The 15,441-nt window shown below is 48.9% G+C and overlaps 1 long non-coding RNA gene across 3 annotated transcripts; it reads left to right on the forward strand.

The window, feature by feature from the left end:
- The first annotated feature begins 3,793 nt into the window (after positions 1-3,793).
- On the forward strand, positions 3,794-15,245 carry LOC113993497. Of its 3 annotated transcripts, XR_005562933.1 has the most exons (6): positions 3,794-3,838; positions 7,536-7,598; positions 8,847-9,139; positions 10,282-10,437; positions 10,924-11,239; positions 13,215-15,245. It is a non-coding gene; the product is annotated as an uncharacterized LOC113993497 (long non-coding RNA). The 3 variants fall into 3 exon arrangements; XR_005562934.1 differs by lacking the exon at positions 10,924-11,239; XR_005562932.1 differs by lacking the exon at positions 13,215-15,245 and having other exon boundaries at positions 10,924-11,276.
- Positions 15,246-15,441: the final 196 nt, after the last annotated feature.

Genomic DNA, 15,441 nt, shown 5'->3' on the forward strand with positions numbered 1-15,441 from the left:
GACTGTAATTTTGGCTCAGTACTTTGAAAGATGAAGGGGAGTCTGGTAGAAAAGGCTCTGCTCCTCTGGGTCTTTGGAGGATGGAAAATATCAGGCCCTTCTGGTGGTTGTGGCACGAAGCCGTGCGACGGTGCATTTGTGCCTCAGCATAATGTGCTTTTTTATTTATTACCCTTAAACAAGAAAGAAACACCCCAAAGGGGACTTTTCCTGCTGGTCAGGGTGAAGAATTACACCCAAGTGACCCACTTGGGTCCATCAGACCATTCCCTGCTCCCGGACTGGGCACAGTGTAGTCACGTTAAATCCATCGGTGAGTGACACAAAGACCCTTTGGCACAGAGGGTAAAGCAAACTGCTCGTGGAGGTGGTTGGAGCTGTGAAGTCTGGGCCACCAGTTGATTTACCACTGGCACAGCGATGCTGAGCCAGGTCGATAAAGAAGCCAGACTCCAAAAATGGAATTAAATAATTATTCTCACTTTCTTTGACTTCGGGAAGATCCTATTAGAGAAAAGAGCCTGGATTACTGCCTGGCTGACATTTTCCTCTGAGCCCGTCTCCAGATTGGATTTAGCTCTTTTATCTCCTAATCCCCAGAGCTTTTTAATGTAGAAAGTAATGGCATCCAAAGGCAAATTTAATTTTGACAAGTAATCTGACTTCCTTTCCTTTTCTGGATCCCGGTTTTAATCCTGTTTGCTGTCTGAAGCTGCATTATATGGATGTATTTAAAATCCTTACCCCTCTGAAATCTTTCAAAGAGGGAGAAAAATAAGGGAAACTGCAAGCCTGGAAGCAAGGAATAGTTTCTTATCAAACATTTCAAAACGTCTCATTGCTGCTGGTTTTATTAACCCCTGCACTGCCCTTCAACTTGGCTCTGTGCTTCCTTTCTTTTGCTCCATTTTAAGTGTCAGAATCGTTCAAGGAGTGGGAATTTCAGGTTTTCTCCAGCTCTGCTGTTTGTGTCAGCAGGTTGGGGCTGGACTGCGAGTGCAGAGCTGTGACCCCCTTGGGGTGATGTCCCTCTGCCACCAACACGCTCCGGTGTGGAGGATGCTGCCTACCCAGTGTTTGGCATCAGCCACTGCAAAAAAAAATCCCTAAACCCAAATCACAGGGAAAGGGCAGGGTAATGGAGCTTCAAAGCCACTAATCTCAGCAGAGAAAATAGAAATTTATGTTGTTATTACACTTCTCAGCTCCAGGTCCCAGAGGAACACCAATCCATTGGACTGATCATTGGCTATTTCCGACACGGTGACACCTCACCCTGTGCTGTTGTCCTGATTCATCTCAGCTCAGAGCTTACTGTTTCCTTGAAAATATCAATTGCAAATAGGGCCTTTCTCCTCCTGAGAAAATCTGTGCTTATTGACTGGGACTGTTTTCACAAAAAGCCATAAAATGCAGAATGTCCCTGTCACTCTGCGGCGACTCAGCTGATGGTTCATTATTCCAGCACATAAATACCTGACTCCTGCAGAAACCAAATGTGCAGCTCCAGGCACTGATGGCACCTCGCTATTAAACAAATAAAATGTATATCTGTCTCATTCCAGCTTGGTTAGAAAAACCATCTCAGCAAAAGGAGGGATTGTGTTTAAATACAGGGCTTTGCAAACGTCAGCCTCAAAACAGGGAGAGGAACTCGTGAGCCGGGCAGGGATGGAAAGGGATCAGTTTTCCACGGCGAGGTGCCGTGGTCAGAGGGAACTAAGGGAAACAAATGAGGGCTTTGCTGCAGGTGATTTGGTGCTGGAGGATATTAGAGTAAGTCACGTCCCACATGCCAACATGCTCCATTAGGCTTCAGACCAGGGCCACACGCTCTCAGCAGAGAACCAGTGTACAACAGCATTAGTTACCGAGGGGTGAAGCAGCAAAACCACTTCCTTTTGCAATTCCTGCCTTTTTTAATCCCCTCCTTCCTAAGCCACCAATCCATCTTGCTCGGGATCCGTCATGGGAAATAGATGGTGATGTAGAGGATTAGACCACTCTAGGGATGCAGGAGCACGTTGGCTGGGTTAGGAGTGAGGGAAAAACATTTGGGCAGTATTTTTGTTTTCACTTTGCTCTCTGAAATAAACAGGAATTTTCCAACCTCTTTTTTTGACTACAGACAACCACACCTTGGCCATATTCTACCTGCATTCCCAACTAAACACGCACTGCATGATCCTGGCATAAAGTAGAGGGTCTTCTTGTGTGGAGTTGACTGGAAGAGGATGTTAAAGGACTTTCTGCTTGGAAGCTGATGCCCTGGTGCAGCTGTAACCAGCCAAAACCTGAGAGCCAGCCAACACCTCCATCATGGACCAGTAAGGTTGAGTCTATTGTTGCTCTCATGTTCAGTCTCTTCGGTCCCCCCAGAGAGGGGGGAAATGCAGGTGCTGCACCCACAATGCAGAGATGCCCTGCCCTGGGAATGCATCAGGAATCACAGCCAGCTGAGCCAAAATGGGAATCAAGGCACTGTCCCCCCAGCCACCTCCAAGTATCAGCTTCCACCTTGGCTCCTCAAGGACCAACTCTGCTTTTAAAGGCAGGGCAGTTGGATCCAGCCGGGCTGTGGATGTTTCCCAGCAGCTGCCTGGTGCATACGGTTCTGCACATTTGTGTTAATGATCGTGATGAGCACTGGAAATGTGTCTGGGCGGGAAATAGAGAGCAGATGAGCCCAAGCACCACACAAGCTTCATTTCCTTCACGAGGCAGACTACTTGGGCATGAAATATTGTCACGCTTTCCCCCGTGGATGAGTGATTCCAGACTTGACCCAGTGCAAGCCGGTGTAAGTAAACACATCTCCTCCGTAGCTCTGGTAAATGATCTAAGAGATCTAATGCTGAGAGTAAGGAGAGGAGGGGAAATATTGTCCCAGGGTTGCTGGATGAGCTTAATGCATTTTTCTCCTTTTGTTTAGCAGGGTGCCTGGGATCTGGGTGGTGAAGGGTGCGTCCATCAAAGCTCAGATGACGTGTGGCCCTGTGGTGGGTGTGACGTTACCGGCCGGCTCACGTGCGGAGCGTTGGGATGATTCACCTCGATTCCGAGTCCCTTTCATCACCATTCAGCCCAGCCCCCAGCTTCCAGACACTCAAGGACCAGCTCTGTTTCTCCAAAGCTTTTCAAGCGTGTTTCAGCACAGCAAAAGCAGATCTGGAGCCAAACTCTCTCCCTGTGGGATGAGTTCATATCTGGGGGTCCAATGCAGGCTCCTGCTCCGCGTGTGAGTGCTGGATGCTGTGGGAGGGACATGGATGATGGTCATCACATAACTGCAAAAATCAATTCCTTTCCTTTTTTGTGACAGCATTTAAAAAACTCAGAGCTAATTTAAGAAATAACCCATTTGTTTATTTGTAATAGACGAGGATCGTTATGGACTGTTTATTTTTTATCTCCTCTGCTTTGTCAAAACACAAATCTCTCAAAGTCCATGGTATCTCAAGCCAAACTGCAGGCAGGAACATCATGATGATGTTCCCCTTCCCTGGGAGGGTGGTGAGGCCCTGGCACAGCTGTGGCTGCCCCATCCCTGGAAGTGTCCAAGGCCAGGTTGGCCAGGGCTTGGAGCAACCTGGGCTAGTGGAAGGTGTCCCTGCCCATGGTAGGGGGTGGGACTGGATGGTCTCTAAGGTCCCTTCCAACCCAAATTACTCTATGATTCTATGAATCCAGTAAAGATGACTTAGGAAAATGACAACCACAGTGACAACTCTGCCTTATACCATCCTGGTTTGTATTTTCAGGAACACAACATGGAGAGGACTGAAGCTGTATTACGATTTCAACCCATGTGCAGCAACTAAAGATTTCAAGTGGTCAGGTAAGTGCCAAGCTTCTAGAGGGGAAACACAGTGAGAATCAAATCTCCTTGATAAAATGGAGAAGAAATAGAAACTTTTTACTGGTGACATGAGCAGCAGTGAAAAAAGCAGCATAATCCCCCCCCCAGTCACTCCCCAATTGATGCATATGGATTAACAATGGGGGCTTGTCTTAGGGCAGGACAGGAGGAGTCCTGGTAAGATGTTGCTCTAGCTGTGGTATCTGACACCTCCCCAGCTGTTAAATGATGTGGGGTGTGACCCTGCAGCTGGTGCCCATCAACAGCCAGCCCTGATTCCTGGGATGGAAAGGGGTTTCTCCAGCCAAGTAGGGATGAAATGGCAAACCCAGGTACCCTTCAATGCAGGGCTGTTTTGGGCTGTGAAACGGAGAGGACGTTGCCTCATGGGACAGATGGAGAGGAAAGGGAGACAGCAGGAAAAAAAACACAATTCCAGCCAAGCAATATGGCCAGTTACCCAATTCCCTCTCTTTTTCCCTTTAATATTAAAGTAATAACAGCACATTATGTGGAATGGAGAAACCCCTCTCAGGACTGGGTTTTTATCAAGGTGGGTGACAAACCAAGACACATCACTGTGTGTTTGGGAGCCAGTGACAGACGGCAGAGCCCATTCCCAGCATCCCAGCACTGCAGGGAATGTTACAGGGAGAAGACAAGCAACCTGTCCCTCTCTCCTTTCTTATTTCCTTTTTTTTTTTTTTTTAATAACTGAAAATATTCCCATTCCCATTAGCCTTCTGTAAGTGCCTCTAAAGGCAGGCTGAAGCTGGGCTTTACAAATTTCCCCCAAATCTCTTGGGAGCAGCCAGAGCCTCCGAAGAAGCAATATTTGGATGGGAAACTTATGTCCTCCAAGCTGGCAAGTCGTAGCACTGACACAGATTTTCTTGTAGCTGCAAAGCTCTCTGTGTAAAGGGTATAAAGTCCCTTCTGCCTTCTCCTCCTTCTCCCCCCCTGTGTTATTTAACAACTGGCTATGATTTACATGGTTCATTAATGCACTGGTAACACTGACACACGCATTCCCAAATAAGCCAGAAGGTTTATATTTGACCTGGGCCCTCTGTTCACTGCAGATGCCCCAGAGGATTTGAAAAACAGTGATTTGAAGTGATTGCATTGGATAAGGACATTACTCAGTGCAAATACAATTGGATGCAAGCATTTAATTTTTAAAAAAACACGGCTATTGCAGTGCCTTTGAGCCAGAGAAAACAACAGTTTAGCTCCCTTCATGGCTTTGGCTTTTTATTCTCCCTGAGGACAGGAAAGGGAAGCAGGACCAGTTTCAAACTGGAGAGGTTTTGTCAGGTGGCTTGGCTGGGATTGCTCTGAAATGGCCTTCAGGACCTTTCAGGTCCCACCTTGGGGGACTGACACCCCAGGCAGGGTGGCAGCAGAGTTTTGGGGTGTCCCTGGGCTGCTCAGCTCCTCCCCAGGCAGCACAGACAGACCTGAGCTCCCAGCCAGTTTCCAACAGCAAGAGATCAGGCCCGGGGATGAACTACAAAGGGAAATATTTGTCCCCCTTGGGTTGGATTTTTATTGCTCCATTTTGGTTATTGGGGACTGAAGGGAAGAAAAGGAGAGAGTTTAAAATGATGATTGCACAATAAATGGCAGCAGCTCTGCTAATGTGCTGAGTGCCTGCAAACAGCTGCTAGTCAAACACCCATAAAGGTTTGCTTTGATGAGGTGTATAACCTTCCTTTCCTTCAAACAGCTTAACTCCATCGGCTCCTTGCCCTTTCCCAGGCAGGTGAGGAAAAATCAGGGAGCTGGAGCACCAGAAGTACAAACCCTGGGATGGCAGGTGGGGATGGAGGGATCTCCGGGGACCAGAGTGATTCCCTGAGCTCCCTCCCTGCCGTGGAGACCATCAGGCTCAGGGATGGGGATATGGTGAATGAAAGCCTGTACAAACAACTGGGACAGGAGACAAGATTGCTGAACACACGAGGGAGCAAAGCAGTGAGAACGTTCCCAAATTCTCCTGTGCCAAAGATTCCCCAGAGAAACCCCCTTGGATGGCTCTGGGAAAACGCTTCCCTCTGCAAAGTTTATTATATCCCAAAAGCAACAGGAGAGGGACAGATCCCTTAGTAACATAAACAGGTCTGGTTTCCACCTATTCTGATGTTTTCTTTGCCTTTTTCACCCCAGATGAGAGCTGGACCCCAACAATTTGAACCCCCCAAAGCCAGCACACGTTTCTGTTCATCCTATGGCCACTCTCTCATTAATCCTTCTTACACCCTCTAAGGCCTCCTGTGATCTGCACAGCTCTTCCCATCTGAATGTCTCCCAACTATTTACATACAAAAATAATTATTCTTTCTGGCTGCCCAGGCTGCAGGAACCATCACTGGCTGATTTGGCAGGCAGGAGAGTTTCCTGGGGAAGAAAGGAGAAGCAGCCTCTGTGCCAGCTCCACCCCCAGGAACCCTGGCACCATCCAAATTGGAAAGGAGGAGAGGGATTTTAAGGATATTTCCCTGGGTTTGTTAAAAAACAGGGGCTGGAGGAAGAAAGGCCCAAGGTAAAGGCTCCGGGCTTGCTGGCCTTGAGCACCTAGAGCTGCTGCCTGGTTTTGTATGAAGGGACCTGCAGTCAGGCCTTGGGATGGCAAAAGGCTTCTCTGATTCAGTGTTTCTACGAGGAACTGAGATGGGAAGAGCAGAGACAGCTGTCCCTGTTTGCCCTTTCAACCCCCCAAGCTGTCAGCAGTCCCGGGAGGATGCTAACAGGAGGAGAAAGGCAGATCCTGGTGGGTCTCCGTGGGGAGCAAGCTTGGGAAGAGCAGGGATTATCCATAGCAGCTTTTGGCTTGGTCTGAAAGGCAGCACTGAAAACATTGCAAAGGGTTAGAGACGCTGAAACACTTCCCAACCCCCCCCTGTGGACCTATTAATTGCAATATTGGATCTTCCATCTTTTCCAGCAGGTTCCCAGCAGTGGGCACACAGCCAGCTTGGCTGTGGGTTTGTTTATTTTCCAGCTAATGTAGCAGCAGGATCAGTTCCAGCCAACAAAACTGGGAATGTCAGACAAGTGCTGTCCAGTTCCCACAGATAATTTGGGATGTACACCTGGAAGATGGTCGTTAGCACTGTAATTAATCCAGCGCTGTGCTGGGGGAACAGGGACACCTCACACAAGTGGATTGTGGAAAAAGCAATAAGAGCAGATTTGCCCCATGGATGAAACACTGGCCACTGGCTGGATGGGAAAACTGCACTTGGAAACCTGGCAGCACACACAAAAACTCGGCTGCAAACACCCCTGTCCCCGCAGGACTGGAAGTGGCATCTGAGCAGTGCCCGTTTGGCATCACTGCAGGTGAGTTCAGTGTGTGCCTGGCCAAACTGAACCACCAGCATTTGTTACCGAGCCCATTAAGCTTCAAACAGCACTCGAGCTGCTGCTCCTCACTCGTCTGTGCCGGGCTGGGGTTGTTTAACACATGGGCTCTGCCACACCCAGTCCAGACTGAGCACGAGCTGCCAAAACCCCCAACACCCGGCTCTGCCGTGTGCTCTGCTGGGGAGGGAGGCTCCTCGGAGCAACAAAAATCCAGGGGGGGAAAAAGGCAGGAGTAGGCTGAGAACAAAAAAACAAAACAAAACAAAACAAAACAGATTAAAAAATTCATGTGTTTTGCCTTTTCCAGGAGCTCGGGTGGGATTTCATCAGGTGCCTGACCAGCAGGGCCCCGTGAGCACAGGGTTTGCAGGTCAGTGTTTGCCTGGCACCCACTCTTTGTCTGGCACCCACTCTTCCCTTTTATCTTCTCGCCTCCCTCTTGTTTTTTAAATATGCAAATAGATCAGAGGAGGGTTTCAAACCCCTGACTACAAATAGATCTGAAGGGCCTTTGAGCTTTTGAGAGGCTCCTGCCTTACTCTAACAGAATAAACAACCACAAAGGCATGGATGCTGCACGTTCCCTCTGCTGTGACTCCACAGTGGATCTTTCGTGAGGTTCAGTCCTACCTCCCAGAACCTCCTTTGTCCTCCCATTCCCAGCATCACCTGGGAATTTTTTTTGTGGGGAGTTTCCTGGGGTTCAGAGCAGCACAGGCAGTGGAGTCCCCCCTTTTCCTCCTTGTCCAGCTCCGTCTCAAGCAGATGTTTTGGGGAGGAAAGCTCTGGGATGACGAGCTGAGCGAGCAGAGGGAATGCGAGGCTTTGACTCGAAAACACCGAGCGTTGAGTCATAATTCTCAAAAAAAAAAGGGAACAAAAAACAAATACGTGCCAGCTGGGTGGTTCAGAAAATCTCTGATTGGCTCTGATTGAAGCATTCAACAGCACTGGGTCTGCTGGAAAATCCTGAATGAAGATGCTGAGGCCCTGATTTGGCTGAGCACGCCCGGCTGTGTGTGACGGGGATTCAGCACCGTAGCTGGTGGAAACCACAAAAAGAAGCGGTCCCTGTTATTCCCCATATTTCGTTTTTCTGTGCATTTAACACCTTGGCCAACTGTTGTTAGTTTACCTCGTTGCTATTTTTCCACTCTGCTTTTGATGCTGGAAAATTGAGGTGCACAGGGAATTTGGACTGTTCCCCAGGGGAGGGGAAGGGAGTCCCAGCCCTGTGCTCACCTCTCCTCTGACTGAAATCCCTATTTATCGCACTCTGTTTACTACTAGAAACTTTAAAAATGTTAAATGCTTAGAGGATTTCAGTTCAGACTTGATCCCCAGGCGACCTGTGGTGTATAGTTAAATAAGGCTGCCTTATGTATGCTGTACCCTAAATCTAAAGGTCAGGGGTTTGGTGGCCATAAATATTCAAACTGCACAGACTGGGTCTTTTAAACCTCCTTTTAAATATTTATGATGGTGCTTCCATGGCTGCAGGAGAATACTGTAATAGTATTAAGAGGAAAAAAAAAATCCTTCTCCATCTAAAAGCTCAGCATGAGCCATTTTCATATATTATGCATCACTAAGTGCTGTTTATGGCCATTTTTGGCAGAGCTTGTACTGGATCGTGGCAGAGTTCATGAATCTGGAGCTGTGCAGAGCTCGGGGTGTTGGCTGTGCCATCCATCAGCCTGGGCACTGCCTCCAACGTGGTGGGCACAGCTGATGGGACAGCTGAGGTCCTGCAGCCTGGCACTGGGGCTCTTGTCCTCCCACAGACCTGCTCGTCGTGTTGGCACACGGCACAAAAGCGTCCCCGAAACACTTCGCTCCAAGCTCCGGAGATCCATGGAGGGAAGATGCCTCTGGAAGAGCGACCAAGCCCTTGCTTGTGCCAGCTGGAGGGTGAGCACAGCCATGCAGTTATTCTGCTGTTTATTCTCTCGTGGCATTTTGCTGAGAGCACCATCAACCTCAGCTGCAGGAACACGTCTCCTGGTGTTCCCGGGGCCGGGCATTCCAACCACAGCTGTGCCCTGCTGCCTCCTCAGAGAGCTCTGCTCATTCTGTGGGAATCAGCTGCCAACGGGAGCGGGTGGGTTGGGTGCAGTCAGCAGGATGGGTCGGAGCTGTGACCAACAGCACCCCCTCGGTGCCAGGACTCGGGATTGCCTGGATGCCACAGCATCGCCGCCGGAACGGGATCTGACCGTGGAACCACGGGGTGAGCCAGCAGGGAGGTCAGCAGAGCTGAAATCACTTGCAGACTTTAATCAGCTTCCAATTAAAACCGAGATGGGTTTTTGTCCTTGGGTAGAGCAGCACAATTCAGCCTGACTGATGCCTCTTCCCTGGTGCTCACCACTCTTATCTCTTCAATTTTCAGCAGTGCTTATGGTTTAGGGGGAAGTGCTGTGTCAGCTCGGTTTCCCAGGACACAGGAACCTGTATCACGAACTTAATCTCCCACATGAAGTCATTTTGTGAGGGAAGCAAACTGGCTTTTCCCCTATTGCACTAAAACAGGCCCTCGAGCTCTAAAAAAATAAGAGAATGATGGACAGGCGAAAGGATGTACAACATCCACCAGCATGCACAGAGTGGGATGTCACAGGCTTCATTTCCTCAGGAAATCAGCTTTAAAATTAAGGCTAATCAGAGTTAAAAAACACTGCAGTTACCCTAGACCAAATGATACTATAATGTACTCAGTATATTACATCCTCAATAGCAAAGCAGCATCTGCTACATAAAATGAAATGTGTGTGTCACCATATGTAGGCAGCATAATGTGGACTCAAATTAAATAAAAACATTTCAGGGTATATGGTCCAATATGCAATCTGGGCCCTGGGAAATGCTGAGTTTTACTCTAAAGTTCTTAGCAGTTGGCTATAATGCTGAACCCAAAACAGTGCAAACAGGGTTTTTTAGCAACATAAGCTGTTATCTGCACTTTCCTCCCTTTAAGCCAATATTACTTCTGGAAATTTGGGAAATTATGTGGTTTATTTTTAATTTTTTCCTCTTTTTTTTTTTTATCTGAGGCTTTTTGCATGTTTCCACGAGCTGAAAAATCTCTGAGACCAGAACCCTGAATGTTTGCAAATACTGCTTTCCATCTGAGAGCTGCCCTCCAGAAATACCACGGAAAAAGCCTGAGAAACCACTCAGCCTGTTATCTGTGTACCACAAATAAAGAGGTAAACGCTGCAAAATTACTTGACTCTCACCTTTTCCACTGTTTTTCCCGCTGAAATCTCTCCCAAGCAAGGGGCTCCTGAAGCACTTTAGTGCTATTTTAAAAGAGATCAGGCTGCTAAACTGCACAGGCAATCTTCCCTGTGTGACTCAGGCTCACTGCAGCTCTGATGTTAGTTTTTATCCTCTTTGACCCCATTTGTTGTTAACAAAATGTGGCATAAACTGTGGATTCCCTCCAGGTGTCAGAAACGCTGGGAATATGCTGGTTTTGCCTGGCTTGGGTAGCTGAGGAGTTTGTTATGGTGAAGGATTGATCATTGTGTGCATTCAAGGCTGCTGGGAAGCTGCAAACCCTTTCAATCTGTTAATGTGGATTTCATTTTCGTTCAAAACAAATATAACAAGTGTAAAAATAACTTTAAAGTGCCAGTGAGGAAGGGGATGTTTGCAGAGGAGCTTCACACAGTTCTGCCCTCCTGCGCCAGGTTTCCCTGGTGTGGGGTTTTATCTCCTTTGCTCAGGTCCTTGAATTATTTGGATAATGAAAAGCCCAGGAAAGCCAGTGTTCTACTTTGTAGAAGCAGCAAAACAAAATTTCCAACTGTGAGGCTTGGACTGAAGCATTTGATGAGGGGAAAAGTCCGGCTGGACCAGAAAGCGAAGGAAAACACAGTGATGCCAGTGGAACTGGCTGTGCCACCGTCTGGAAATCCTGGATACACCTGTAAAGGTCCAGAAAATCACTAAGACAAAAGGAAGAATCCTTACATGCTGTTTTCACCGGGAAAAAGGGAACTCAAGGTAAATGACAGGGAGAGGAATGTAACGAATCTGTTCCTGCCTGGGGCGCTGCTGCCGACAGCAGACTCTGCCTTGGGGTCGTCTGAGACTTCCTGTGCCAATGGGGAAAGGATTCGGCAGCTCCCAGGGATTGGAGGCGTGGAGCTGGCTGCAGTGCCAGGGCTGGATGCCACCGAGGCTGCTGTCTCCACATCCACCCACCGCCCCGTCCCCTCACCGCTCCCAGCCCTGCGCTGGTTCGGCGCAGCAAACAAAGAGAGAAGCTGCAAACCTAAAAAAAAAACAAAAACAAAAACAAAAAACCAACCTGGATGGCATTTGGTTTTTCTCCTGCCATTAGTTCTGTCTTTTCCAGTTCCCTTCCTGCTCTTTGTCTTCTGCAGCTCCCCATTTCCTCAGCTTTTGTGTTATTCCTTCTCTCCGATGGCAAAGGCTGGTTCTTGCCATTCCTCGCGCACGCCGCCGATTTCTGACCTGTTCTCCCTCGGTCTCCCTGAAGCATTAGGGGATGAATTGAACTCTGGCAGTGTCTGCTCCTCAACCCACTTCTGAGCAGGGAGGTGAAGAGCTGCAAAGAATGAAAGATCTTTGCTTTAAAAAAAAAAAAAACAACACACCACGTTTTCGGATCTGTGCGCACACCTTGCTTTTCATTCCCATCTCCTTTGTCCTTTGGGGGCATCTGGAATTCCTAGTGCTGAGGCAGCAGGTGAAAATGCCTGGAAAGGGCCTTGTCTTACTTCAAACCAACTGCTCGAGAGATCAGGTCCTTAGAGAAGATCAATGAAATTTGCCTGAAATCAGCTGGGATTGGTCCTAGATTTTTATCAGCCTGTCAGGGGACGGGCAGATACCAAGGCAGCTTTTCAGTGTCCCAGTGGACATTAATTGTGCAGCCACAGTCCTTCCTTCCTACCAAGTCTGTTTGGGACCTGGGGGTGTTGTCACCTTTCTGACTTGGCTAATCCATGACTTTTCCATGAGATCTTCAAGACCAGAATGTCCATAGAGTGTCTCCTGTGGGTGGGGAAGGTGAGGAGGGACAATCCCAGGAGGGGCTGAGCCACCAGAGGCTCTGACAGGGAGATGCTGTGGGCTGAAACCAGGAACAGGGAGACAGCTCAGCACAGAGAGCTCTGCAAGGAGCCACGTCCTGTGTTCATCACTGAGTCTGCCTGCATGAAACGGGCTGTTGAGGAGGATCACAGAGGTGTGATTTCCTCTGAGGATAGATTTCCTGCTCCCCCGCTATCAGATGCTGCTAACCCAGCAATGAGAGCTCCCAGGGGGCTCCTTGCAGCGAGTCCTCCTGTCACACACTCTGAAGTCCCGTGACAGTGATGCTCATGCCTGGCTTCTCTCCCCCTGACACTTTTCTGACAAAGGGATCAATAGTTTGGGTCTGTTTGGAAAATCAATTCAACGCTGGGCAGCCCTTGAAGGAACACCATCAAAGTGTCGGACGAGCCAGTGGTCCCAGGAGGGGGCAAGGTGCATCTGACCTCGCTGGTGGCACAAGAGTGATGAACAGGGGAGAGATGGGAAGGCTTTGCAGATTCCTGCAGCTCCCAGCACAGAGGAAGGGGCTGCCTGCCAACCCCTGCCAACCCCTGCCATCCCCTTCTGTCCAACTCTGTGTCCTCCCGCCCTAGAGAACAGCGTGATCTGGAAAGCAAAGTGCTGGCCTAAATCGCATCCTATAAATCAAGAAGAGAAGCCAGGTGTGTTTTTATCTCCTCTCCTGCATCACACAGCAAGAGTTTCATGGAGAGCAGCTCTCCTGTAATTTCTGGAGGAGCTGGGATGCATCCTTGGGAAAGGCTCTTGGCTCTGATTTAACTGTGTCAAGCGATGGAGAGGGCACCGAGCCTTCAGCTGGGTTGTTTCACAGTCTGATTATCTTCCCCTGAGGAAAGAAACCAGGCTCTATTTCTACTCCAAACTGTGGACTCTTGCTTTGACTTTTTTTTGGCAGATGGAAGAGCCTTCATATACAGAAACCTTCCCCTTGGCAGCCTCCCCTCAGCCCGTCCTTGTGCTGGTGAAAGAGCCGGATCATCTTTAGTTCCACTCCATGGGCAGGTTCTCCAGACCCCGAATCCTTTCCAAATTTCTAAAGAGGCATTTTTCAAAGTCTGGGTAAGAAGCTGTGGGAATCAAAAGATCTGAGTTGTGTTCCCACTGGGCAATGTTTTTCCTTTTATTTCTCTTGGTTTCTTTGATTTATGTCCTGGGAGCTCTGTGGGACAGGGCTCTTTCCCAGAGGAAGGACCATACAGGGCCTCACATTTTGGAGCTCATGTTCAATAACAAGGTTATTGATATTAATTCAGAAATACTTCAAAAGAGGAATAAATTACAACAAAATGCAGAGCTGCTGCTTTTGCCCTTTACCCAAGTGCAAGCCATGACTATTACCATAAAGATCAATGAAACTGGGTGGGTATAAAACCAAAGGAGAGGGAGCAAAGAGATTTCCCTTGGGAACATGCTGTTGGTGTCTTGGAAAAAATCCATTTCAGAGCCTTATCTGTGTAAAACAAGGGGGGAGTTCTTTTCTTCTGAGGTCTAAAACACCCAAACCAAGTCACCCTCCATGATTGCAGCAACCTAAGGTGAAGCTGATCTCGTTGAAAATTTTTGTGTGAAAGAAGCTCTCACTGCTGGGCTTCTGCATCTCTCAAGTCTATTTTAAGCCCTGTGAGCTCCAGCTGCACCTGGGCCCTCACATGGAGCATCCTGAGCTGCATCAACCACGTGCTGCCAGGGTTAATCAGGAGCTGCTCAGGTGGTTTTTGAAGGCACTTTAAACAGTGCACCCACAGAGAGATCCAGCCACGTGTAACTCACCAGTCCTCCTCCCTCCTTTGAATTTTGGGATTTTTTTTTATCCCACTGTGAGCCCTGCTGGGGGAAGGTGATGCCCAGGGTAATGAAACACCTTCTGAGGTGCCAGGGGAGGATGTGTTCAAACCCTGTCATGCCACTGACGCTTTTGGCCTCATTGTGCTGCTCTTGATAAAGTCAAGAGGAGCTTTATGCTTTTTAAAGATCTTCAGCTTCTATGGGCTATAAAGCATCGACCTTAAAGGGAGGTGCTGAGGGAAGTATCTCCCAGATAGATCTCTGTGGGACAGTCAGACATGCCAGCTTTCCCCCAGCTGCTCCCTGAGCTGCCTTTTCCTAAGCTCACTTTAAATGAATGTGATGATTTCCCTCCTAGAGAAGAGCTGCCTGAAGCTGTTAAAACATCTTAGGGGGACTGGGACAATCTTCCCTTGGACATTTCCTGATGGAAGTGCACAGAAAGCTTTTTCCAGTTTGTTCTCAGCTGTTTGTTCCCACTGAGGCTCAGTCACAGTGCTGCAAATTTCCTGAATTCTGTGCTCCACGATCCCAGGACTTGGAAAGGGCCCTGCATTAGCTCATTCCTACAGAGATCCCATCTCCGGCTCCAGTAACAAGGACTCCAGGATAAAAAAATCCTTTTGCAATGAGCAGCTAAAGGGGAAAATCCTCTAGTGGGAACCTCTGCTAATTGTGGACCTGTGGCAAGTGATTCCTATTAAATTATTCAATAATCCCTAAGAGATGATCTGACTACATCTCTCACCTCTGGAACCTTGCTGTGTTGCTGTTCATCTGCATCACCAGGTACTAAAGGAATGAATAGTATTTATGAGGTCCTGGGAAAACTGGTTCAAAAAGCATTCAGGGTGCGTGTGTGAGAGAGAAATGAGGGGGAAACAGTCCCCACGGACCCTGGGGAGGGGAATGTGTGAGTGGGCACTGCCTGCAGCCCCTGCTGCACCAGCAGGGCCTTTGCAGGGGGCTGGGAGGGGATGCAGGTGAGGATGCTCTGCAGAGCAAAAGCAGTCACGTCCTCCCACTGCCTTGACTTAATTTAGCTCGGAGCCTGGCAGAGGATGCAGCTCGGAGCCTTCCTGGGGGGCTCGGTCTGGGAGCCCTTTGCTCGCGGGTTGGTGCTCTGGGGGAGGGTGTGAGATCCCCGTGCACCCTTCCCTGTTCCCAGGTACCGCCGGAGATCGGGGGTGGGGAGGGATGGCATTGAGAAGGGGGTCCAGGAGGGAGTCTAGGAGGAGGGTTAACCCCCCTGTTCCAGCCCTGCTCCCCGCGGGGCCGCCGCACCATCACCCCGCGCTGCCGCGGCTGCTTTTACCCTCTCCCTTTGCCGTGTTTAG

The sequence above is a fragment of the Pipra filicauda genome, unplaced genomic scaffold (genome assembly GCF_003945595.2).
Source record: "Pipra filicauda isolate LSUMZ 115617 unplaced genomic scaffold, ASM394559v2 scaffold170_size1570365_pilon, whole genome shotgun sequence".
Lineage (NCBI taxonomy): Eukaryota > Metazoa > Chordata > Aves > Passeriformes > Pipridae > Pipra > Pipra filicauda.